The 26,696-nt window shown below is 35.0% G+C and overlaps 1 protein-coding gene across 1 annotated transcript in view; it reads right to left on the bottom strand.

Annotated features, from left to right (window-relative positions):
* Positions 1-26,696, bottom strand: part of LOC105261833 (kielin/chordin-like protein) — a 209,682-nt gene that overhangs the window by 176,749 nt on the left and 6,237 nt on the right. The gene's annotated exons all lie outside the window — the stretch shown is intronic.

The following is a 26,696-nucleotide window of genomic DNA, read 5'->3' as shown; positions in this document are numbered from 1 at the left end:
AGGTGTTTTGATAATTGTGTATGGTGTTCGGACACTGCCATTAGAAATAGAGTAATATTTTAATTACTTTTCATAATTCATGTTGTGTGATTTTTTTTGGATGAAATAGAGTGGGAGTAAGAGAGGGAGAGAGGGGGAGAGAGGGTGAGCGGCACTTGCTTCTGTTGCTGTTCCGATAACCATAAATCAATCAATTGATGACGGTATCTGGGAATTTGGTAACCAAAAAAAAAAAAAAAATAAAATAAAAAAAAAACAAAACGAACAACAACAATATTTGAATAAACCAGCAGCCAATTTAGTTCCTTTTTTTTGCTGGGCTTGTTTTTGGTGTTTTTTTGTAATACCCTCCACCATACTATGGAGGGTATATTAATTTTGCCATTCCGTTTGTAACTCCTCGAAATACTCATAACAGACCCAACAAAGTATATATATTCTTGATCAGCGGAAATATCTAAGTCGATTTAGCCATGTCCGCCTGTCTGTATGTCCGTCTGTCTGTCTGTCCGCCTGTCTGTTGTAATCACGCTATCTTTCGAACAAATTGAGATAGAGGGCTAAAACTTTGCACACATGTTTATTTTGCCAGTAGGAAAGTTAAGTTCGTAAATGGGCCATGTAGGTCCACGTTTTCATATTGCCTCCATACAACGGTACCTCCCGATATTCGGTTTTTTGATGATTATAGCGACATTATTAACCGGAATTGTTTTAAATTTGGTATTTGAAGTTCGAAATGGATACTACAGCCTACGACAGAAAATGAGCCATGTGGGTCCACGTCTTCGTATAGCCCCCATATAACGGTACCTCCCTATATTCGGTATTTTGATGATTTTAGGGACATTTTTCACCGCAATTGTTTCAAATTTGGTATTTGAAGTTCGTAATGGATACTACAGACTGTGACAGAAAATTGTCTATGCAGGTCCAAGTCTTCATATAGCCCCCATATAACGCTACCTCCCGATATTCGGTATTTTGATGATTTTGGCGACATTATTAACTGAAATTGTTTCAAATTTGGTATTTGAAGTTCGTAATGGATACTACATCCTAAGTCAAAAAATGAGCCATGTAGGTTTACGTTTTCATATAGCCCCCATATAACAGTACCTTCCGATATTCGGTATTTTGATGATTTTAGCGACATTATTAACCGGAATTGTTTCAAATTTGGCATTTAAAGATCGAAATGAATACTGCAGCCTATGACAGAAAATTGTCTATGCAGGTCCACGTCTTCGTATAGCCCCCATATAACGGTACCTCCCGATATTCGGTATTTAGATGATTTTAGCGACATTATTAAGTGGAATTGTTTCAAACTTGGTATTTGAAGTTCGTAATGGATACTGCACCCTTAAACAGAAAATTGTTTGTGCAGGTCCACGTCTTCGTATAGGCCCCATATAACGGTACCTCTCGATATTCGGTATTTTGACGATTTTAGCAACATTATTTAACGGAATTGTTTCAAGTTTGGTATTTGAAGTTCGTAATGGATACTACAGCCTATGCCAAAAAAAAATCGTATGCAGGTCTACGTCTTCGTATAGCTCCCATATAACAGTACCTCCCGATATTCGGTATTTTGATGATTTTAGCGAAGTTATTCACCGGACTTGTTTCAAATTTGAAGTGCGTAGTGGATACTACACCCTGTGACAGAAAATTGTCTGTGCAGGTCCACGTCTTCATATAGTAACCATATAACGGTACCTCCCGATATTCGGTATTTTGATGATTTTAGCGACATTTTTCACCGGAATTGTTTCAAATTTGGTATTTGAAGTTCGAAATGGATACTACATCCTAAGTCAAAAAATGAGCCATGTATGTTCACGTCTTCGTATAGCCCCCATATAACGGTACCTCCCGATATTGGGTATTTTGATGATTTTAGCGACATTATTTAACGGAACTATTTTAAATTTAGCATATGAAGTTCGTAATGGATACTACACCCTTAAACAGAAAATTTTCTGTGCAGGTCCACGGCTTCGTATAGCCCCCATATAACAGTACCTCCCGATATTCGGTATTTTGATGATTTTTGCGACATTATTCACCGGAATCGTTTCAAATTTGGTATTTGACGTTCGTAATGGATACTACAACCTAAGACAGAAAATGATCTGTGCAGGTTCACGTCTTCGTATAGCCTCCACATAACGGTACCCTCTAATTTTCGGTATTTTGATGATTTTAGCGACATTATTAACCGGAATCGTTTCAAATTTCGTATTTGAAATTCGTAATGGATACTACAGCCCAAGACAGAAAATTGCTTGTGCAGGTCCACGTCTTCGTATAACCCCCATATTACGGTACCTTCCGATATTCGGTATTTCAATGATCTTAGCGACGTTATTTACCGTACTTGTTTCAAATTTCGTATTTGAAATTCGTAATGGATACTACAGCCTAAGACAGAAAATTGCTTGTGCAGGTCTACGTCTTCGTATAGCTCCCAATATTCGGTATTTTGATGATTTTAGCGACATTATTCACCGGAACTGTTTCAGATTTGGTATTTGAAGTTCGTAATGGATACTACAGCCTATGACAGAAAATTGTCTGTACAGGTCCACGTCTTCGTATAGCCCCCATATAACGGTACCTCCCAATAATCGGTATTTTGATGATTTTAGCGACATTATTCACCGGACTTGTTTCAAATTTGGTATTATGAAGTTCGTAATGGATACTACAGACTGTGACAGAAAATGAACTATGTAAGTCCACGAATTCGTATAGCCACCATATAACGGTACCTCCCGATATTCGGTATTTTGATGATTTTAGCGACATTTTTCACCGGAATTGTTTCAAATTTGGTATTTGAAGATCGTAAAAGATGCTACAACCTATGACAGAAAATTGTCTGTGCAGGTCAACGTCTTCGTATAGCCTCCATATAACGGTACCTCCCAATATTCGGTATTTTGATGATTTTAGCGACATTATTTACCGGAATTGTTTCAAATTTAGTATTTAAAGTTCGTAATTGGAACTACAGCCTGTGACAGAAAATTGTCCACGCAGGTCCAGGTCTTCGTATAGCCCCCATATATCGGTACCTCCCTATATTCGGTATTTTGATGATTTTAGCGACATTATTAAGTGGAATTGTTTCAAACTTGGTATTTGAAGTTCGTAAAGGATACTGCACCCTTAAACAGAAAATAGTTTGTGCAGGTCCACGTCTTCATATAGTCCCCATATGTCGGTACCTCCCAATATTCGGTCTTTTGATGATTTTAGCGACATTTTTCACCGGAATTGTTTCAAATTTAATATTTGAAGTTCGTAATGAATACTACAGCCCATGACAGAAAATTGTCTATGCAGGTCCACGTCTTCGTATAGCCCCCACATAAGGGTACCTCCCGATATTCGGTATTTTGATGATTTTAGCGACGTTATTAACCGGAATTGTTTCAAATTACGCATTTAGAGTTCGTAGTGGGAACTACAGCCTGTGACAAAAAATTGTCTACGCAGGTCCAGGTCTTCGTATAGCCCCCATATAACGGTACCTCCAAATATTCGGTATTTTGATGATTTTAGCGACATTATTCACCAGAATCGTTTCAAATTTAGTATTTGAAGTTCGTAACAGATACAACATCCTAAGTCAAAAAATGAGCCATCTAGGTCCACGTCTTCGTATAGCCCCCATATAACGGTACCTCCCTATATTCGGTATTTTGATGATTTTAGGGTCATTATTCACCGGAATTGTTTCAAATTACGTATTTAGAGTTCGTAGTGGGAACTACAGACTGTGACGGAAATTTGTGTATGCAGGTCCAAGTCTTCGTATAAGCCCTATATATCAGTACCTCCCTATATTCGGTATTTTGACGAGTTTAGGTACAATACCCACCGAAATTGTTAGATATGTCGTATTTCAAGTTCGTAATGGATACTACAGTCTGTGACAGAAAATTGTCTATGCTGGTCCAGGTCTTCGCACAGCTCCGATATAACACTACCTCCCTATATACGATATTTTGATGATTTTAGCTACATAATTTACCGTTTATTTCAAGTTTCGAATTTGAATATATACCCCAATATAATGGCTATATTCGGTATTTTTAAGATTTTAACAGAATTTTTAACGAATTTTTTTATTTTTTTGAAAATTTCTAAATTCGTTTCAAATGTTGGAGGGTATTCAAAGTTCTGCCCGGCCGAACTTACTGCTTTTTAACTCGTTTTCTTTTCAGTTTTTGTTTTTGCCTAATTTATATTTGGGGTTTTTGAAAATTTATGTTTTGTATTTCGCTTTTTGTTTTGATAAATTTATTCCATTTTTGTGTGTTTTTTTTCTCTCTCTATTTTTCGATGGGATTTGTGTGTGTGTGTTTGTTTGTTTTCATGTTCTAAGCTAACATGTTGTGGTTTTGAGCTGTATCACGTGTTTTTTTTTTTCTTTCTCCGAAGCTTGGTATCTTTTGACGGTCTAACTTTTGGTATTCCGTGGTTTTGGTGGCCATTGCGGAAATTTATATGGAGACTTAAATTGCGGGGAAATTTGAAGAGAAAAATCAAAAAAAAAACCTTATGAAAAATTGGTAAATGTAGACATGTTAAAGGATATATACAAGAGGAGGACCTTTCAAACGCCTCGAAGTGTAGGAAAAGCACTTAGAGCTACAAAATATTATAATATTGCTGTGACGTCATTGGTAAGGATCAAAAGTTTCATATTTTATTGCTTTTGGTTATTTCTCTTACGAGATGAGCTTAATGATTTAAAATTTGTAGTTAACAAGTTAAAAAGAATCAGTCGGTTTCGCCGGCAGATGTATACCCTCAGCCAATGCTCGATTATCTTAATTTATGTTAAAAATCAAAATGAAAAATCCGTCCCTCCCACAAAATCTACTATGAAGATGGGATATATCGATCCACTCCTACTGGTACCTCCTACACAAAAGGTAAACATTTTGAATATCTTTGAAGCTCATAAAACGCAAAATTCTTCAGGTTCCTTAGAATTTTTTTTTTCTATGGAAAAAAGTCTCATCAGTTCCTGAGGAAATTTTTTTCTATGGAAAAAAGTCTCCTCAGTTCCTGAGGAAATTTTTTTCTATGGAAAAAAGTCTCCTCAGTTTCTGAGGAAATTTTTTTCTATGGAAAAAAGTCTCCTCAGTTCCTGAGGGAATTTTTTTCTATGGAAAAAAGTCTCCTCAGTTCCTGAGGGAATTTTTTTCTATGGAAAAAAGTCTCCTCAGTTCCTGAGGAAATTCTTTTCTATGGAAAAAAGTCTCCTCAGTTCCTGAGGAATTTTTTTTCTATGGAAAAAATCCACCTCAGTTCCTGAGGAAATTTTTTTCTATGGAAAAAATCCACCTCAGTTCCTGAGGAAATTTTTTTCTATGGAAAAAAGTCTCCTCAGTTCCTGAGGAAATTCTTTTCTATGGAAAAAAGTCTCCTCAGTTTCTGAGGAAATTTATTTCTATGGAAAAAATCCACCTCAGTTCCTGAGGAAATTTTTTTCTATGGAAAAAATCCACCTCAGTTCCTGAGGAAATTTTTTTCTATGGAAAAAATCCACCTCAGTTCCTGAGGAAATTTTTTTCTATGGAAAAAATCCACCTCAGTTCCTGAGGAAATTTTTTTCTATGGAAAAAATCCACCTCAGTTTCTGAGGAAATTTTTTCTATGGAAAAAATCCACCTCAGTTCCTGAGGAAATTTTTTTCTATGGAAAAAAATCCACCTCAGTTCCTGAGGAAATTTTTTTCTATGGAAAAAATCCACCTCAGTTCCTGAGGAAATTTTTTTCTATGGAAAAAATCCACCTCAGTTCCTGAGGAAATTTTTTTCTATGGAAAAAATCCACCTCAGTTCCTGAGGAAATTTTTTTCTATGGAAAAAATCCACCTCAGTTCCTGAGAAAATTTTTTTCTATGGAAAAAAGTCTCTCAGTTCCTGAGGGAATTTTTTTCTATGGAAAAAAGTCTCCTCAGTTCCTGAGGGAATTTTTTTCTATGGAAAAAAGTCTCCTCAGTTCCTGAGGGAATTTTTTTCTATGGAAAAAAGTCTCCTCATTTCCTGAGGAAATTTTTTTCTATGGAAAAGAAATCCACCTCAGTTCCTGAGGAAATTTTTTTCTATGGAAGAAACTCTCCTCAGTTCCTGAGAAAATTTTTTTCTATGGAAGAAACTCTCCTCAGTTCCTGAGGAAATTTTTTTCTATGGAAAAAACTCTCCTCAGTTCCTGAGGAAATTTTTTTCTATGGAAAAAACTCTCCTCAGTTCCTGAGGAAATTTTTTTCTATGGAAAAAACTCTCCTCAGTTCCTGAGGAAATTTTTTTCTATGGAAAAAACTCTCCTCAGTTCCTGAGGAAATTTTTTTCTATGGAAAAAACTCTCCTCAGTTCCTGAGGAAATTTTTTTCTATGGAAAAAACTCTCCTCAGTTCCTGAGGAAATTTTTTTCTATGGAAAAAACTCTCCTCAGTTCCTGAGGAAATTTTTTCTATGGAAAAAACTCTCCTCAGTTCCTGAGGAAATTTTTTTCTATGGAAAAAACTCTCCTCAGTTCCTGAGGAAATTTTTTTCTATGGAAAAAAGTCTCCTCAGTTCCTGAGGAAATTTTTTTCTATGGAAAAAACTCTCCTCAGTTCCTGAGGAAATTTTTTTCTATGGAAAAAACTCTCCTCAGTTCCTGAGGAAATTTTTTTCTATGGAAAAAACTCTCCTCAGTTCCTGAGGAAATTTTTTTCTATGGAAAAAACTCTCCTCAGTTCCTGAGGAAATTTTTTTCTATGATAAAAACTCTCCTCAGTTCCTGAGGAAATTTTTTTCTATGGAAAAAACTCTCCTCAGTTCCTGAGGAAATTTTTTTCTATGGAAAAAACTCTCCTCAGTTCCTGAGGAAATTTTTTTCTATGGAAAAAACTCTCCTCAGTTCCTGAGGAAATTTTTTTCTATGGAAAAAAGTCTCCTCAGTTCCTGAGGAAATTTTTTTCTATGGAAAAAAGTTTCCTCAGTTCCTGAGGAAATTTTTTTCTATGGAAAAAAGTCTCCTCAGTTCCTGAGGAAATTTTTTTCTATGGAAAAAACTCTCCTCAGTTTCTATGGAAAAAACTCTCATTTCCTGAGGAAATTTTTTTCTATGGAAAAAAGTCTCCTCAGTTCCTGAGGAAATTTTTTTCTATGGAAAAAACTCTCCTCAGTTTCTGAGGAAATTTTTTTCTATGGAAAAAACTCTCATTTCCTGAGGAATTTTTTTTCTATGGAAAAAAGTCTCCTCAGTTCCTGAGGCAATTTTTTCTATGGAAAAAAGTCTCCTCAGTTCCTGAGGAAATTTTTTTTTTATGGAAAAAAGTCTCCTCAGTTCCTGAGGAAATTTTTTTCTGTGGAAAAAACTCTGGAATGACAACAAGAAGTTCTTTCACCTTAGAGGACTTATTTTACCGTTTAAACATTTATTTTAAATTTTACCTATAACAATTAAATGCTTGACATATTTTCCCTGTACCTATTGTTTTTTTGTAATATTTTCTGAATAGCCTCAATATGTTTTTGAAAAATGTATTGAAAAAAAAATTCAACAAAAAATATTGTTTGTATGGATGGCCTGCTGGCCTGGCTTAGCCTGGCCGATTGTTCGGTTGGATGTCTGTTTTATTTGTTTATTCATTCGTTTGCTAATTAAAATGCCATTATGTGTAAACATTTAATAATAACAATTTGTTTTTTAGAATTATTGTTAATGCACGACCAACAACAACAACAATGACGAGAAAAAAATTATGAATATTAAGTAGTGAATATTCACTCACCCACACCCAATTGGGTGGATGTATGTGTGTGTGTGCGTGTGAGTGTCCAGCGACCAGAAAAAAATGAACCAGAACAACTTGAGGTTTTGTAGCAATGCGTGCGTGTTTAATTTATTAATTATTTTTTTTATAATTTATTATTTTTTTCGTATTGAAAAAAAGTATTATTAAAAATAAATATTGAAAAACCACAGAAAAAAGGAGATAAGTCGGTATGGGTTAATGCTGAGAGATAATGAAAACAAAATCGCTGTAAAAATAGCTTCGGTTTGAAATGACAAATCATTTGGCAGGGTCGAGTTGGTTGTCAATACAAGGACTTGGTTTGATGTGATTAAGAATTCTAAGAATTTAAAATATATATTTACTTGGTAGTAGAACATGACTCACGGTGTTGTAGAAATAGGGGAATTAACCCAAGTTTTAGAATAACATGAACTTAGATGCAAACATCCTTCAAAGAAGTGTGAGGCAGGAAAATATAATTACCTAAAATAAAAAGAGAAAAATTTTAGATAAACAAATAAGTTAAAAATAGTCTAAAAAATAATTAATAAAAATATATAAAATTCGGAAAATATATAAAAATAAAAATATATAAAATTAGAAAAAAATTTCCTCAGGAACTGAGGAGACATTTTTCCCATAGAAAAAATTGTCCTCAGGAACTGAGGAGACTTTTTTTCCACAGAAAAAAATTGTCCTCAGGAACTGAGGATGGTATTTTTCCACAGGAAAAAATTGTCCTCAGGAACTGAGGATGGTTTTTTTCCACAGAAAAAAATTGTCCTCAGGAACTGAGGATGGTTTTTTTCCACAGAAAAAAATTGTCCTCAGGAACTGAGGATGGTTTTTTTCCACAGAAAAAAATTGTCCTCAGGAACTGAGGATGGTTTTTTTCCACAGAAAAAAATTGTCCTCTGGAACTGAGGATGGTTTTTTTCCACAGAAAAAAATTGTCCTCAGGAACTGAGGATGGTTTTTTTCCACAGAAAAAAATTGTCCTCAGGAACTGAGGATGGTTTTTTTCCACAGAAAAAAATTGTCCTCTGGAACTGAGGATGGTTTTTTTCCACAGAAAAAAATTGTCCTCAGGAACTGAGGATGGTTTTTTCCCACAGAAAAAAATTGTCCTCAGGAACTGAGGATGGTTTTTTTCCACAGAAAAAAATTGTCCTCTGGAACTGAGGATGGTTTTTTTCCACAGAAAAAAATTGTCCTCAGGAACTGAGGATGGTTTTTTCCCACAGAAAAAAATTGTCCTCAGGAACTGAGGATGTTTTTTTTCCCACAGAAAAAAATTGTCCTCAGGAACTGAGGATGGTTTTTTCCCACAGAAAAAAATTGTCCTCAGGAACTGAGGATGGTTTTTTCCATAGAAAAAATTGTCCTCAGGGACTGAGGATGGTTTTTTCAATAGAAAAAATTGTCCTCAGGGACTGAGGATGGTTTTTTCCATAGAAAAAATTGTCCTCAGGGACTAAGAATGTTTTTTTCCTTAGAAAAAAATTTCGTCAGGAACTGAGGAGACTTTTTTCCATAGAAAAAAATTGTCCTCAAGAACTGAGGAGAGTTTTTTCCATAGAAAAAATTGTCCTCAGGGACTGAGGAGAGTTTTTTCCATAGAAAAAATTGTCCTCAGGGACTGAGGATGGTTTTTTCCATAGAAAAAATTGTCCTCAGGGACTGAGGAGAGTTTTTTCCATAGAAAAAATTGTCCTCAGGGACTGAGGATGGTTTTTTCCATAGAAAAAATTGTCCTCAGGGACTGAGGATGGTTTTTTCCATAGAAAAAATTGTCCTCAGGGACTGAGGATGGTTTTTTCCATAGAAAAAATTGTCCTCAGGGACTGAGGATGGTTTTTTCCATAGAAAAAATTGTCCTCAGGGACTGAGGATGGTTTTTTCCATAGAAAAAATTGTCCTCAGGGACTGAGGATGGTTTTTTCCATAGAAAAAATTGTCCTCAGGGACTAAGAATGTTTTTTTCCTTAGAAAAAAATTTCGTCAGGAACTGAGGAGACTTTTTTCCATAGAAAAAAATTGTCCTCAAGAACTGAGGAGAGTTTTTTCCATAGAAAAAATTGTCCTCAGGGACTGAGGAGAGTTTTTTCCATAGAAAAAATTGTCCTCAGGGACTGAGGAGAGTTTTTTCCATAGAAAAAATTGTCCTCAGGGACTGAGGAGAGTTTTTTCCATAGAAAAAATTGTCCTCAGGGACTGAGGAGAGTTTTTTCCATAGAAAAAATTGTCCTCAGGGACTGAGGAGAGTTTTTTCCATAGAAAAAATTGTCCTCAGGGACAGAGGAGAGTTTTTTCCATAGAAAAAATTGTCCTCAGGGACTGAGGATGGTTTTTTCCATAGAAAAAATTGTCCACAGGGACTGAGGATGGTTTTTTCCATAGAAAAAATTGTCGTCAGGGACTGAGGATGGTTTTTTCCATAGAAAAAATTGTCCTCAGGGACTGAGGATGGTTTTTTCCATAGAAAAAATTGTCCTCAGGGACTAAGAATGTTTTTTTCCTTAGAAAAAAATTTCGTCAGGAACTGAGGACACTTTTTTCCATAGAAAAAAATTGTCCTCAGGAACTGAGGAGACTTTTTTCCATAGAAAAAAATTGTCCTCAGGAACTGAGGAGACTTTTTTCCATAGAAAAAAATTGTCCTCAGGAACTGAGGAGACTTTTTTCCATAGAAAAAAATTTCCTCAGGAACTGAGGAGACTTTTTTCCATAGAAAAAATTTCCTCAGGAACTGAGGAGACTTTTTTCCATAGAAAAAAATTTCCTCAGGAACTGAGGAGACTTCTTTCCATAGAAAAAAATTTCCTCAGGAACTGAGGAGACTTTTTTCCATAGAAAAAAATTTCCTCAGGAACTGAGGAGAGTTTTTTCCATAGAAAAAAATTTCCTCAGGAACTGAGGAGAGTTTTTTCCATAGAAAAAAATTTCCTCAGGAACTGAGGAGAGTTTTTTCCATAGAAAAAAATTTCCTCAGGAACTGAGGAGAGTTTTTTCCATAGAAAAAAATTTCCTCAGGAACTGAGGAGAGTTTTTTCCATAGAAAAAAATTTCCTCAGGAACTGAGGAGAGTTTTTTCCATAGAAAAAAATTTCCTCAGGAACTGAGGAGAGTTTTTTCCATAGAAAAAAAATTCCTCAGGAACTGAGGAGAGTTTTTTCCATAGAAAAAAATTTCCTCAGGAACTGAGGAGAGTTTTTTCCATAGAAAAAAATTTCCTCAGGAACTGAGGAGAGTTTTTTCCATAGAAAAAAATTTCCTCAGGAACTGAGGAGACTTTTTTCCATAGAAAAAAATTTCCTCAGGAACTGAGGAGAGTTTTTTCCATAGAAAAAAATTTCCTCAGGAACTGAGGAGAGTTTTTTCAATAGAAAAAAATTTCCTCAGGAACTGAGGAGAGTTTTTTCAATAGAAAAAAATTTCCTCAGGAACTGAGGAGACTTTTTTCCATAGAAAAAAATTTCCTCAGGAACTGAGGAGACTTTTTTCCATAGAAAAAAATTTCCTCAGGAACTGAGGAGACTTTTTTCCATAGAAAAAAATTTCCTCAGGAACTGAGGAGACTTTTTTCCATAGAAAAAAATTTCCTCAGGAACTGAGGAGACTTTTTTCCATAGAAAAAAATTTCCTCAGGAACTGAGGAGACTTTTTTCCATAGAAAAAAATTTCCTCAGGAACTGAGGAGACTTTTTTCCATAGAAAAAAACTTCCTCAGGAACTGAGGAGAGTTTTTTTCATAGAAAAAATTTCCTCAGGAATTGAGGAGAGTTTTTTCCATAGAAAAAATTTCCTCAGGAACTGAGGAGAGTTTTTTCCATAGAAAAAATTTCCTCAGGAACTGAGGAGAGTTTTTTCCATAGAAAAAATTTCCTCAGGAACTGAGGAGAGTTTTTTCCATAGAAAAAATTTCCTCAGGAACTGAGGAGAGTTTTTTCCATAGAAAAAAATTTCCTCAGGAACTGGGGGGACTTTTTTCCATAGAAAAAAATTTCCTCAGGAACTGGGGAGACTTTTTTCCCTACAAAAGAAAAATTGCCCTCAGGAACTGAGGAGACTTTTTTCTATAGAAAAATTGTCCTCAGGAACTGAGGAGACTTTTTTCTATAGGAAAAATTGTCCTCAGGAAATGAGGAGACTTTTTTCTATAGAAAAAATTGTCCTCAGGAACTGAGTAGACTTTTTTCTATAGAAAAAATTGTCCTCAGGAACTGAGGAGACTTTTTTCTATAGAAAAAATTGTCCTCGGGAGCTGAGGAGACTTTTTTCTATAGAAGAAATTGTCCTCGGGAGCTGAGGAGACTTTTTTCTATAGAACAAATTGTCCTCAGGAACATTTTACCTCAGTTAATCAAGATTTTTTTTCCATAGCAAAATATTATCGTTTCTGATTTTCGCATTTGTCATAAAATCGTCCGAAGTGAAAAGTAAAATACGAAAACCAAGAAACAAACATTTTGCGAAAAATATAAAATCGTTGTTGTTTCAAGAATGAATGATTTGCACACCGTCTCGGCCGGCAAAGTCGTTGGCTGGATTGTTTGGTTCTACCCGGCTGTCTGCTGGTGGTTAGTTGGTTCGCTTGAATTGTATGGAAATGAATTTTTGTGAATGCGATTTTAATGACTCGCTGTGTTTTGTTAGCGTGTTTCTTGTTTTTTTTTTCTTTTTTCCTTTTGCTTTTGAATTTTTGTTGTCGAGTTGTTGGCTGTTGGCAGTTTGTTGGGCCTGCAACAAGTGTAAAATTAGCTCCTGATGTCATCGCCATTGACAAGCTAATAACATAAAGCTCTTTGAAATGCTTTCGACTATTTGCAGTGTGGGAAAATGAGGTGATGGCATTCAAAATGGAAAGAGTTCATTCATTCATTAAATCGGAGGATAGGTGCTCATGTTCTTCATAAAGAATTTGGGACCAACATTTGTTTTTTCAAATTTTGTTGCCTCCAAAATTGAAGGAATTCTAGGAAGAAGATTCAATTTAAAAAAATTGAAGTATATATTTGAGAAGGATGGGAATTAAAGGGAAAGGATGGATATATGTGTCTTTTATGGCTAAAAATTGATAGGACTTTTCAGTGATTTTTATAACGTCTTGGGTCAGAAGAATCTATCAACTGAAGATCTCTATAATTTTTTTACAGAATTTTTTTGAAAAAAAACTCTCCTCAGATCCTGAAGCAATGTTTTTCTATGGAGAAAACTGTCTTCAGATCCTAAGGTATTTTTTTCTATAAAAAAAACTCTCCTCAGATCCTGAAGAAATTTTTTCTGTAAAAAAAAATCTCTTCAGTTCCTGAGGATAATTTTTTCTATGGAAAAAACTCTTCTTAGTTGCTGAGGAATTTTTTTCTATGGAAAAAACTCTTCTTAGTTGCTGAGGAATTTTTTTCTATGGAAATAAGTCTCCTCAGGTCCTGAGGAATTTTTTTTCTATGAAAAAAATCCACCTCATGTCCTGAAGAATTTTTTTTCTATGAAAAAAACCCACCTCAGTTGCTGAGGAATTTTTTTCTATGAAAAAAAAAAACCCACCTCACTTCCTGAGGAATTTTTTTCTGTGAAAAAAAAAGCCTCCACAACAATTGCTGACAAACATTTTGTCTGAGCTTGTCATGGCTTCCTCCTAAGGATATCTCTCTACACTAAGGTCCCTCCCAGATAAAAAATCTTCTCTCCTCCTGCAGCTTCCCTTCTCAAGCAAAACAAAAACAGAAACATCAATGATTACTAATGCATTCCATTCACTGGAATATTTCAAAATATCTTGAATCGTGTCCCAGTGCATTTAATCCTCATATTCCTCCTTCCACCTCCGCTTTACATTCTGCTGCAAAAAAATCGCTGAATATCTATGTATCTCCCTGCAGCCGGTCCTAACATGCTGATGATTTATGATTTAATAAGGTTTCGTATATCACGATTTTGGCTGGCTTTGCCAAAAACAATCTACCAAACGAAAGGTTTTAATGGCTTTTTGGCCAAGTCGACGGTGGCGGCGACGAGGTTGTTGGTGTTGTTTTTTTGTGAATTTAGTACAGCTCAGCTTTCGTTTTCATTTCATTCTTTGAAGGAATGGAAAGGGGGAGGCTGGGTTTATGTGTCTCGTCTTTCATGGCAATGGTTGTTTTTTTCGATTTTGGCAAAGAATGCATTTTTTTCCCCCAAAACGTCGCAAAAGTTGCGACTTCAAAAAGCTGAGGATGGTCAAGACCAAGAATAAGCCACGATGCAGAAAAGAAGAAATAAAAACGAAAATACTAAACGATTGCAATTTTTCTTTTCTTCCAAATTTCAATTTTTGGTTATTCGGTTTTGTGAATGGTAGCATAAAGACAAGGCGATTGCAAGGTTTGAGGGAAATAAACTGAAGACTGTTGGTAAGGTTGTTGTTGTCTTTTCGAGCCATTATAAACATTTGGTGGGATTTTGAAAGGGTATGTGGAAGGGTAGCCAAATAATCTCAATAAAAGAGGTCAATTTTTCATAGGATTTTTTTTAATAGAAAAACTCTACCTCAGTAACTGAGGAAATTTTTTTCTATAAAAAAAACCCAACTCAGTAACTGAGGAAATTTTTTCTATAGAAAAAACCCACCTCAGTAACTGAGGAAATTTTTTTCTATAGAAAAAACCCACCTCAGAGACTGAGGAAATTTTTTTCTATAGAAAAAACCTACCTCAGAGACTGAGGAAATTTTTTTCTATAGAAAAAACCTACCTCAGAGACAGAGGAAATTTTTTTCTATAGAAAAAACCCACCTCAGTAACTGAGGAATTTTTTTTTCTATAGAAAAAACCCACCTCAGTAACTGAGGAAATTTTTTTCTATAGAAAAAACCTACCTCAGAGACTGAGGAATTTTTTTCTATAGAAAAAACCTACCTCAGAGACTGAGGAATTTTTTTCTATAGAAAAAACCTACCTCAGAGACTGAGGAATTTTTTTCTATAGAAAAAACCTACCTCAGAGACTGAGCAATTTTTTTCTATAGAAAAAACCTACCTCAGAGACTGAGGAATTTTTTCCATAGAAAAAACCTACCTCAGAGACTGAGGGATCTTTTTTTTTTATAGAAAAAACCTACCTCAGAGATTGAGGAAATTTTTTTCTATAGAAAAAACCTACCTTAGAGATTGAGGAAATTTTTTTCTACAGAAAAAAAAACCTACCTCAGAGACTGAGGAAATTTTTTTCTACAGAAAAAACCTACCTCAGAGACTGAGGAAATTTTTTTCTGTAGAAAAAATCCTCCTCAGAGACTGAGGAAATTTTTTTCTGTAGAAAAAACCCTCCTCAGAGACTGAGGAAATTTTTTTCTGTAGAAAAAACCCTCCTCAGTGACTGAGGAAATTTTTTCTATAGAAAAAACCTACCTCATAGACTGAGGAATTTTTTTCTATAGAAAAAACCTACCTCAGAGACTGAGGAATTTTTTTCTATAGAAAAAACCTACCTCAGAGACTGAGGAATTTTTTTCTATAGAAAAAACCTACCTCAGAGACTGAGGAATTTTTTTCTATAGAAAAACCTACCTCAGAGACTGAAGAAATTTTTTCTATAAAAAAACCTACCTCAGAGAATGAGGAAATTTTTTTCTATTGGAAAAACCTACGACTGAGGAAAGTTTTTTCCTATAGAAAAACTCACCCTTCGTAGCTGAGGAATTGTTTCCTTTTTTTGGCGATTTTTTTTTTTACTTGGCAACCCTTCATATTTCGTTCCCCATCCGATTCTTTGTTATTGTTATTGGCAATTTTTATGCTTGCAAAAATTCATTTCAAGACCAACTTATGCTGTGTCTGCATAATTTGCCGCTTAATGTGTTTCATGACCAGCGGGTCTTTTTATTACGGATTCCCTTGCATTTCGGACTGGGACTCCTCTTGCCCAGTTAGCGACTCAATTTCTTGGCCCATACAGCATACTCGTGGTGTTCCTACATTGCATTTAATTTGAGGACCACATAAAAGTGATGACTGCATCAAAGCCTTGGCAGAACGGCCAGCCAAAAAAGAGTCATCTGAATCGGTATCACGATTTTATTGCAGTTGGAGAGAGACACTGGGAGAGAGAGTGCGAGGGGTATGTGCCTTTGAACCTTTCGTTAAGGATTTCAAAGTCTGTCTTTTGGGGGTATTACTTTGCATTGAGGGGAGATTGAGGCGGTGTCTTTTTGGCTTTGTCCAGAATTTCTGTCGTTAAAACTTTGGTGGTGGTCAATTTATGCCATATTTTATGGGATTCTGGGACTTTTGGTCTTGCTGTTGGTTGGTAATGCCCGGGATCCCTTCCAAACAATTGTGGCCGGCTTTTTTGTAATGCATTGAATCAAAAAGGCCACACAATCTTTTTTTCCGTCTGTTTTGCTGAAAGGGGTAAAATAATGATCGGTGACCAGACAGACAAAACAACCCGGCAGACAGGCAATCAACCATTATTAAGCGTATAAAAGCTTGTACGCTTGAAGGCTGACTAACAATTACCCAAACAACTAACAAACAATCAAACAAACCGAAAAAGATATGAAAAATGCCCCATAATTTTAGGGGGGAAATTGTTTAAGATATACTGTACTGATATTGATTGTTGTTAAAGGAAATTAAAATAATTTTTCTGAAATTTTAAATTCTCTAAAGAAACGAAGTTACTTAGCAATTGAGGCGATATTTTCTATAGAAAAAATTTCCTCAGGAACTGAGGAGACTTTTTCCACAGAAAAAAAATTTCCTCAGGAACTGAAGAGACTTTTTTCCATAGAAAAAATTTCCTCAGGAACTGAGGAGACTTTTTTCCATAGAAAAAAATTTCCTCTGGAACTGTGGAGACTTTTTTCCACGGAAAAAAAATTTCCTCAGGAAATGAGGAGACTTTTTTTCCACAGAAAAAAAAATTCCTCAGGCACTGAGCAGACTTTTTTCCACAGAAAAAAAAATTCCTCAGGAACTGAGGAGACTTTTTTCCACAGAAAAAAAAAATTCCTCAGGAACTGAGGAGACATTTTTCCACAGAAAAAAATTTCCTCAGGAACTGAGGAAGGTTTTTTCCATAGAAAAAAATTTCCTCAGCTACTGTGGAAAGTTTTTTCCATAGAAAAAAATTTCCTCAGCTACTGAGGAAGGTTTTTTCCATAGAAAAAAATTTCCTCAGGAACTGAGGAGAGTTTTTTCCATAGAAAAAAATTTCCTCAGGAACTGAGGAGAGTTTTTTCCATAGAAAAAAATTTCCTCAGGAACTGAGGAGAGTTTTTTCCATAGAAAAAAATTTCCTCAGGAACTGAGGAGAGTTTTTTCCATAGAAAAAAAATTCCTCAGGAACTGAGGAGAGTTTTTTCCATAGAAAAAAATTTCCTCAGGAACTGAGGAGAGTTTTTTATATAAAAAAAAATTTCCTCCGGAACTGAGAAGAGTTTTTTCCATAGAAAAAAATTTCCTCAGCTACTTAGGAAAATTTTTCCCATAGAAAAAATTTTCTCAGGAACAGAGGAGACTTTTTTTCCTTAAAAAAATTGCTTAGCTACTGAGGAACGTTTTTTTTATAGATTACCTCACCTTTTTTATTAAAACTTTTAATCCAACTCTTAACACTTTGAATAAGTTTTCTCTAAGCCTTCAAACTCCATGTAAATTTTATATTGTTTGTTGTTAGGGTTGTAGCACATCCTATGCTGTGTTAAATCAATTTGTATCTATCGATAAGTAAAGTTATTTTTTTTTTGCCTCTGTTGACCTCCTTTCTATGGCAGTTGGCAGGGCCGGAGATGTGGAGTGAAAGCCAACAATGTTTTCCTTGCAAAGAATTTTCAATGACTTAGAAAGAAATATTTTCTTTTTTTGCCTTTAAACTAAATTCAATTTACACCTTGTTACTAAGTTTTCAACACCTTAATAAGAGCTTAAGAGTTCGGACATGAACAAGCATGCAAGAAAGAAAGAAAGAAAGTTGTTAGTTACAGCTAAGGCAAAATTATCAACTGGGGAACGAAAAGTCTTCAGGCTTATGGAAGCAATTAAAGTTTGAGATAAAATTGATGTCAGGGATGTTGTGAAAATCGAAGAGGTATTGAGGTATTTATCAAAAAAATTTTGAATTTTAAATCCGAGAATTTGTGTAAAATTTTGCTAAGGGTACATAAAAGAACTTAAGGAAGTATATCAGAAAGGGATTTAAATTTGCATATTTTTCGAGGCATTAAAACTGAATTAAGAATCTTTTCATAACTTGTAAGAAAGGGTCCCTTCCTTCCTTCTCTTGCTCCAAATATACTAATTAAAATTCCACCCTTTCTATCAGATTTTGCATAGCATTTTGGTTTCTCCATCACGTTACACGTTTAATAAACTTAATTCTGCTTATCTTTCGATATTCTATATAAATATCATGTATCGAAAAAAATCGACCGAACGTGTAAAATACCCATCCAAAGCGGAAGCAACAGCAGCAAAAGACTAACAAGAAAACAAAAAAAAAAGCATAGCGACCGTAGTGTTAATTAAGTAAAATCGATAAGTTTTCCAAAGCATTTACCCCATCAATGCTAAAAGATAGAACAACATACCTTCACCAACACACACATACACACACACGAATATATATATATAGAGGTAGATATATATACACACAGACAATGTGTAATCTATACTCTCCACATACATAAATATCGATGTTAACTAGAAGTGTATTGAGACGTGAGAACATATACATTAACATATATTGAAAATACCGACATTTTCTATAAAAAATATACACTCGAGGAAAAACCTCAGAGACAAGCCATGACAACATTTTTTATCTAAAAAAATTATTTTCTATGGAAAAAACTTTCCTCAGTTCCTGAGGAAATTTTTTTATATGGAAAAAACCTTCCTCAGTTCCTGAGGAATTTTTTTTCTATGGAAAAAACCTTCCTCAGTTCCTGAGGAATTTTTTTTCTATGGAAAAAACCTTCCTCAGTTATGAGGAAATTTTTTTCTATTGAAAAAACCTTCCTCAGTTCCTGAGGAAATTTTTTTCTATTGAAAAAACCTTCCTAAGTTCCTGAGGAAATTTTTTTTTATTCAAAAATGTCTCCTCAGTTCCGGAGGAAATTTTTTTCTATGGAAAAATGTCACCTCAATTCCGGAGGAAATTTTTTTCCATGGAAAAATATCTCCTCAGTTCCGGAAGAAATTTTTTTCTATGGAAAAATATCTCCTCAGTTCCTGAGGAAATTTTTTTCTATGGAAAAAAGTCTCCTCAGTCCCTGAGGAATTTTTTTTCTATGGAAAAAAGTCTCCTCAGTCCCTGAGGAAATTTTTTTCTATGGAAAAAAGTCTCCTCAGTCCCTGAGGAAATTTTTTTCTATGGAAAAAAGTCTTCTTAGTCCCTGAGGAAATTTTTTTCTATGGAAAAAAGTCTCCTCAGTCCCTGAGGAAATTTTTTTCTATGGAAAAAAGTCTCCTCAGTCCCTGAGGAAATTTTTTTCTATGGAAAAAAGTCTCCTCAGTCCCTGAGGAAATTTTTTTCTATGGAAAAAAGTCTCCTCAGTCCCTGAGGAAATTTTTTTCTATGGAAAAAAGTCTCCTCAGTCCCTGAGGAAATTTTTTTCTATGGAAAAAAGTCTTCTTAGTCCCTGAGGAAATTTTTTTCTATGGAAAAAAGTCTCCTCAGTCCCTGAGGAAATTTTTTTCTATGGAAAAAAGTCTCCTCAGTCCCTGAGGAAATTTTTTTCTATGGAAAAAAGTCTCCTCAGTCCCTGAGGAATTTTTTTTCTATGGAAAAAAGTCTCCTCAGTCCCTGAGGAAATTTTTTTCTATGGAAAAAAGTCTCCTCAGTCCCTGAGGAAATTTTTTTCTATGGAAAAAAGTCTTCTTAGTCCCTGAGGAAATTTTTTTCTATGGAAAAAAGTCTCCTCAGTCCCTGAGGAAATTTTTTTCTATGGAAAAAAGTCTCCTCAGTCCCTGAGGAAATTTTTTTCTATGGAAAAAAGTCTCCTCAGTCCCTGAGGAAATTTTTTTCTATGGAAAAAAGTCTCCTCAGTCCCTGAGGAAATTTTTTTCTATGGAAAAAAGTCTCCTCAGTCCCTGAGGAAATTTTTTTCTATGGAAAAAAGTCTTCTTAGTCCCTGAGGAAATTTTTTTCTATGGAAAAAAGTCTCCTCAGTCCCTGAGGAAATTTTTTTCTATGGAAAAAAGTCTCCTCAGTCCCTGAGGAAATTTTTTTCTATGGAAAAAAGTCTCCTCAGTCCCTGAGGAAATTTTTTTCTATGGAAAAAAGTCTCCTCAGTCCCTGAGGAAATTTTTTTCTATGGAAAAAAGTCTCCTCAGTCCCTGAGGAAATTTTTTTCTATGGAAAAAAGTCTTCTTAGTCCCTGAGGAAATTTTTTTCTATGGAAAAAAGTCTCCTCAGTCCCTGAGGAAATTTTTTTCTATGGAAAAAAGTCTCCTCAGTCCCTGAGGAAATTTTTTTCTATGGAAAAAAGTCTCCTCAGTCCCTGAGGAATTTTTTTTCTATGGAAAAAAGTCTCCTCAGTCCCTGAGGAAATTTTTTTCTATGGAAAAAAGTCTCCTCAGTCCCTGAGGAAATTTTTTTCTATGGAAAAAAGTCTTCTTAGTCCCTGAGGAAATTTTTTTCTATGGAAAAAAGTCTCCTCAGTCCCTGAGGAAATTTTTTTCTATGGAAAAAAGTCTCCTCAGTCCCTGAGGAAATTTTTTTCTATGGAAAAAAGTCTCCTCAGTCCCTGAGGAAATTTTTTTCTATGGAAAAAAGTCTTCTTAGTCCCTGAGGAAATTTTTTTCTATGGAAAAAAGTCTCCTCAGTCCCTGAGGAAATTTTTTTCTATGGAAAAAAGTCTCCTCAGTCCCTGAGGAAATTTTTTTCTATGGAAAAAGTCTCCTCAGTCCCTGAGGAAATTTTTTTCTATGGAAAAAAGTCTCCTCAGTCCCTGAGGAAATTTTTTTCTATGGAAAAAAGTCTCCTCAGTCCCTGAGGAAATTTTTTTCTATGGAAAAAAGTCTTCTTAGTCCTATGGAAAAAAGTCTCCTCAGTCCCTGAGGAAATTTTTTTCTATGGAAAAAAGTCTCCTCAGTCCCTGAGGAATTTTTTTTCTATGGAAAAAAGTCTCCTCAGTCCCTGAGGAAATTTTTTTCTATGGAAAAAAGTCTCCTCAGTCCCTGAGGAAATTTTTTTCTATGGAAAAAAGTCTTCTTAGTCCCTGAGGAAATTTTTTTCTATGGAAAAAAGTCTCCTCAGTCCCTGAGGAAATTTTTTTCTATGGAAAAAAGTCTCCTCAGTCCCTGAGGAAATTTTTTTCTATGGAAAAAAGTCTCCTCAGTTCCTGAGGAAATTTTTTTCTATGGAAAAAAGTCTCCTAAGTTCCTGAGGAAATTTTTTTCTATGGAAAAAAGTCTCCTCAGTTCCTGAGGAAATTTTTTTCTATGGAAAAAAGTCTCCTCAGTTCCTGAGGAAATTTTTTTCTATGGAAAAAAGTCTCCTCAGTTCCTGAGGAAATTTTTTTCTATGGAAAAAAGTCTCCTCAGTTCCTGAGGAAATTTTTTTCTATGGAAAAAAGTCTCCTCAGTTCCTGAGGAAATTTTTTTCTATGGAAAAAAGTCTCCTCAGTTCCTGAGGAAATTTTTTTCTATGGAAAAAAGTCTCCTCAGTTCCTGAGGAAATTTTTTTCTATGGAAAAAAGTCTCCTCAGTTCCTGAGGAAATTTTTTTCTATGGAAAAAAGTCTCCTCAGTTCCTGAGGAAATTTTTTTCTATGGAAAAAAGTCTCCTCAGTTCCTGAGGAAATTTTTTTCTATGGGAAAAAGTCTCCTCAGTTCCTGAGGAAATTTTTTTCTATGGAAAAAACCTTCCTCAGTTCCTGAGGAAATTTTTTTCTATGGAAAAAACCTTCCTCAGTTCCTGAGGAAATTTTTTTTTTATGGAAAAAACCTTCCTCAGTTCCTGAGGAAATTTTTTTCTATGGAAAAAACCTTCCTCAGTTCCTGAGGAAATTTTTTTTCTATGGAAAAAACCTTCCTCAGATCCTGAGGAAATTTTTTTCTATGGAAAAAACCTTCCTCAGTTCCTGAGGAAATTTTTTTCTATGGAAAAAACCTTCCTCAGTTCCTGAGGAAATTTTTTTCTATGGAAAAAACTCTCCTCAGTTCCTGAGGAAATTTTTTTCTATGGAAAAAACTCTCCTCAGTTCCTGAGGAAATTTTTTTCTATGGAAAAAACTCTCCTCAGTTCCTGAGGAAATTTTTTTCTATGGAAAAAACCTTCCTCAGTTCCTGAGGAAATTTTTTTCTATGGAAAAAACCTTCCTCAGTTCCTGAGGAAATTTTTTTCTATGGAAAAAACCTTCCTCAGTTCCTGAGGAATTTTTTTTCTATGGAAAAAACCTTCCTCAGATCCTGAGGAAATTTTTTTCTATGGAAAAAACTCTCCTCAGTTCCTGAGGAAATTTTTTTCTATGGAAAAAACCTTCCTCAGTCCCTGAGGAAATTTTTTTCTATGGAAAAAAACCTTCCTCAGTTCCTGAGGAAATTTTTTTCTATGGAAAAAACCTTCCTCAGATCCTGAGGAAATTTTTTTCTATGGAAAAAACCTTCCTCAGTTCCTGAGGAAATTTTTTTCTATGGAAAAAACCTTCCTCAGTTCCTGAGGAAATTTTTTTCTATGGAAAAAACTCTCCTCAGTTCCTGAGGAAATTTTTTTCTATGGAAAAAACTCTCCTCAGTTCCTGAGGAAATTTTTTTCTATGGAAAAAACTCTCCTCAGTTCCTGAGGAAATTTTTTTCTATGGAAAAAACTCTCCTCAGTTCCTGAGGAAATTTTTTTCTATGGAAAAAACCTTCCTCAGTTCCTGAGGAAATTTTTTTCTATGGAAAAAACCTTCCTCAGTTCCTGAGGAATTTTTTTTCTATGGAAAAAACCTTCCTCAGTTCCTGAGGAAAAAACCATCTATGGAATTTCTAATTCTAAAATTCCAACCCAATTTTGGGATTTAATTGTTTTCCTTCGAAAAAAAGGGCAATACAAGTATTGATAATTTTTTCTTTGAGATTTCCCCTTTAGCGTACCCCTAAAAGAATCTGCCAAAGTATGTGTGTGTGTGTGTGAGTGTATTTGTTTCATAGTTTATTTACTGACTGGCGTAAGCTCCATATCACACTTCTGTAATATGGGAAACGAAGAACCTTGTACCTTGAGTCAACAAGGGGAAAGAGAATGAATGAGAACGTATGAACCGAACAACAGCCACACCGGCTGACTGACAGACTGGCCGACTAACTGACACAGCAGAAAAAAGTAGATAAAGATTGCGCTATAGTTGTAGTGCTGTCTGCTGTCTACATAAATTTTCTACAACAAATTGAAGGTAATGCTCCGGTATGTGAACAACAACAGCAAGAAGAAGAAAAACAATAAGCAAGCATTCCAGGTATGAGCAGCGCTGTGGAAAAGGCAGGGGAGGGAGATGGCTGGGGAGAAGATAGTTAAGTGTTAAATAGAAACTACCTCTTGTATTAAATTGAATACGCCCGGAACGCCGGAACAGCCAGCAAGGAAGGATGGATGGATGAAGCCAATGGGACCACTCACACCCGCATGTGGGGCTCGTGACAGGCCAGATGATAATAAGAATGATGTTCAAAACAGAAATGCAAACGTAAACGTAAAAGCAACGTAAACTGATGGCTGACTGTTTTCGGCAAAGGGAAGCAGAACAACGGCATAGACTGGCGGTTTTGTGAAGTTATGGCGAAAAATTTGCAGTGGATTGGGAAGGGCTGCGACAAGGACGGTGGTGAGGAGAACTTAAGGTTTACCGGCTCAATAAGTGATCGACAACAATGTTTGACAGCCAGCTGAATAGTACATCAGTATTGCCAACGTCAACATATTGTTATCAGCAACTTATTTATCACAACAACAACAATAAGACGAGCTATAAGAACAACAACACCAGAATCTATAACAAGAGCAGCAAATTACAACCAGCTGCTGCCATGGGTTACAGTTTTTAAAAATAAAACTGATTGTAAGCTGTCTGTTATTGGAGTAAAATTTATATGTCTATTTTAAGGTAGCCGGAGGGGTAAAATTCTAAATGGACTAAGTCAAAAAATGCAATTAGTAACTGAAGAGAATTATTTTATTTAGGAAATTTTTTGTTTAAAAAATACCGAAGATTTTTTTATAGAAAACCCTTCTCAGTTCCTGAGCGAATTTTTTTCTATAGAAAAAATTTTCCTCAGTTTTCTATAGAAAAAAGTCTCCTCAAAAAAAAGTCTCCTCAGTTCCTGAGGAAATTTTTTTCTATAGAAAAAAGTCTCCTCAGTTCCTGAGGAAATTTTTTTCTATAGACAAAAGTCTCCTCAGTTCCTGAGGAAATTTTTTTCTATAGAAAAAAGTCTCCTCAGTTTCTGAGGAAATTTTTTTCTATAGAAAAAAGTCTCCTCAGTTCCTGAGGAAATTTTTTTCTATAGAAAAAAGTCTCCTCAGTTCCTGAGGAAATTTTTTTCTATAGAAAAAAGTCTCCTCAGTTCCTGAGGAAATTTTTTTCTATAGAAAAAAGTCTCCTCAGTTCCTGAGGAAATTTTTTTCTATAGAAAAAAGTCTCCTCAGTTCCAGAGGAAATTTTTTTCTATAGAAAAAAGTCTCCTCAGTTCCTGAGGAAATTTTTTTCTATAGAAAAAAGTCTCCTCAGTTCCTGAGGAAATTTTTTCTATAGAAAAAGTCTCCTCAGTTCCTGAGGAAATTTTTTTCTATAGAAAAAAGTCTCCTCAGTTCCTGAGGAAATTTTTTTCTATAGAAAAAAGTCTCCTCAGTTCCTGAGGAAATTTTTTTCTATAGAAAAAAGTCTCCTCAGTTCCTGAGGAAATTTTTTTCTATAGAAAAAGTCTACTCAGTTCCTGAGGACATTTTTTTCTATAGAAAAAAGTCTCCTCAGTTCCTGAGGAAATTTTTTTCTATAGAAAAAAGTCTCCTCAGTTCCTGAGGAAATTTTTTCTATAGAAAAAGTCTCCTCAGTTCCTGAGGAAATTTTTTTCTATAGAAAAAAGTCTCCTCAGTTCCTGAGGAAATTTTTTTCTATAGAAAAAAGTCTCCTCAGTTCCTGAGGAAATTTTTTTCTATAGAAAAAAGTCTCCTCAGTTCCTGAGGAAATTTTTTTCTATAGAAAAAAGTCTCCTCAGTTCCTGAGGAAATTTTTTTCTATAGAAAAAAGTCTCCTCAGTTCCTGAGGAAATTTTTTTCTATAGAAAAAAGTCTCCTCAGTTCCTGAGGAAATTTTTTTCTATAGAAAAAAGTCTCCTCAGTTCCTGAGGAAATTTTTTTCTATAGAAAAAAGTCTCCTCAGTTCCTGAGGAAATTTTTTTCTATAGAAAAAAGTCTCCTCAGTTCCTGAGGAAATTTTTTTCTATAGAAAAAGTCTCCTCAGTTCCTGAGGAAATTTTTTTCTATAGAAAAAGTCTCCTCAGTCCCTGAGGAAATTTTTTTCTATAGAAAAAAGTCTCACTCAGTTCCTGAGCGAATTTTTTTCTATGGAAAAAAATCCAACTCAGTTCCTGAGCGAATTTTTTTCTATGGAAAAAAATCCAACTCAGTTCCTGAGCGAATTTTTTTCTATGGAAAAAAATCCAACTCAGTTCCTGAGCGAATTTTTTTCTATGGAAAAAATCCAACTCAGTTCCTGAGCGAATTTTTTTCTATGGAAAAAAATCCAACTCAGTTCCTGAGCGAATTTTTTTCTATGGAAAAAAATCCAACTCAGTTCCTGAGCGAATTTTTTTCTATGGAAAAAATCCAACTCAGTTCCTGAGCAAATTTTTTTCTATGGAAAAAAATCCAACTCAGTTCCTGAGCGAATTTTTTTCTATGGCAAAAAATCCACCTCAGTTCCTGAGCGAATTTTTTTCTATGGCAAAAAAATCCACCTCAGTTCCTGAGCGAATTTTTTTCTATGGCAAAAAATCCACCTCAGTTCCTGAGCGAATTTTTTTCTATGGCAAAAAATCCACCTCAGTTCCTGAGCGAATTTTTTTCTATGGCAAAAAAATCCACCTCAGTTCCTGAGCGAATTTTTTTCTATGGCAAAAAAATCCACCTCAGTTCCTGAGCGAATTTTTTTCTATGGCAAAAAATCCACCTCAGTTCCTGAACGAATTTTTTTCTATGGCAAAAAAATCCACCTCAGTTCCTGAGCGAATTTTTTTCTATGGGAAAAAAAATCCACCTCAGTTCCTGAGCGAATTTTTTTCTATGGGAAAAAAAATCCACCTCAGTTCCTGAGCGAATTTTTTTCTATGGGAAAAAAAAATCCACCTCAGTTCCTGAGCGAATTTTTTTCTATGGGAAAAAAATCCACCTCAGTTCCTGAGCGAATTTTTTTCTATGGAAAAAAGTCTCCTCAGTTCCTGAGCGAATTTTTTTCTATGGAAAAAAATCCAACTCAGTTCCTGAGCGAATTTTTTTCTATGGAAAAAAATCCAACTCAGTTCCTGAGCGAATTTTTTTCTATGGAAAAAAATCCAACTCAGTTCCTGAGCGAATTTTTTTCTATGGAAAAAAATCCAACTCAGTTCCTGAGCGAATTTTTTTCTATGGAAAAAAATCCAACTCAGTTCCTGAGCGAATTTTTTTCTATGGAAAAAAATCCAACTCAGTTCCTGAGCAAATTTTTTTCTATGGAAAAAAATCCAACTCAGTTCCTGAGCGAATTTTTTTCTATGGCAAAAAAATCCACCTCAGTTCCTGAGCGAATTTTTTTCTATGGCAAAAAAATCCACCTCAGTTCCTGAGCGAATTTTTTTCTATGGCAAAAAAATCCACCTCAGTTCCGGAGCGAATTTTTTTCTATGGCAAAAAAATCCACCTCAGTTCCTGAGCGAATTT

Source organism: Musca domestica, unplaced genomic scaffold (assembly GCF_030504385.1).
Source record: "Musca domestica strain aabys unplaced genomic scaffold, Musca_domestica.polishedcontigs.V.1.1 27, whole genome shotgun sequence".
Taxonomy (NCBI): domain Eukaryota; kingdom Metazoa; phylum Arthropoda; class Insecta; order Diptera; family Muscidae; genus Musca; species Musca domestica.
This window is presented reverse-complemented; position numbering and strand designations above follow the sequence as displayed.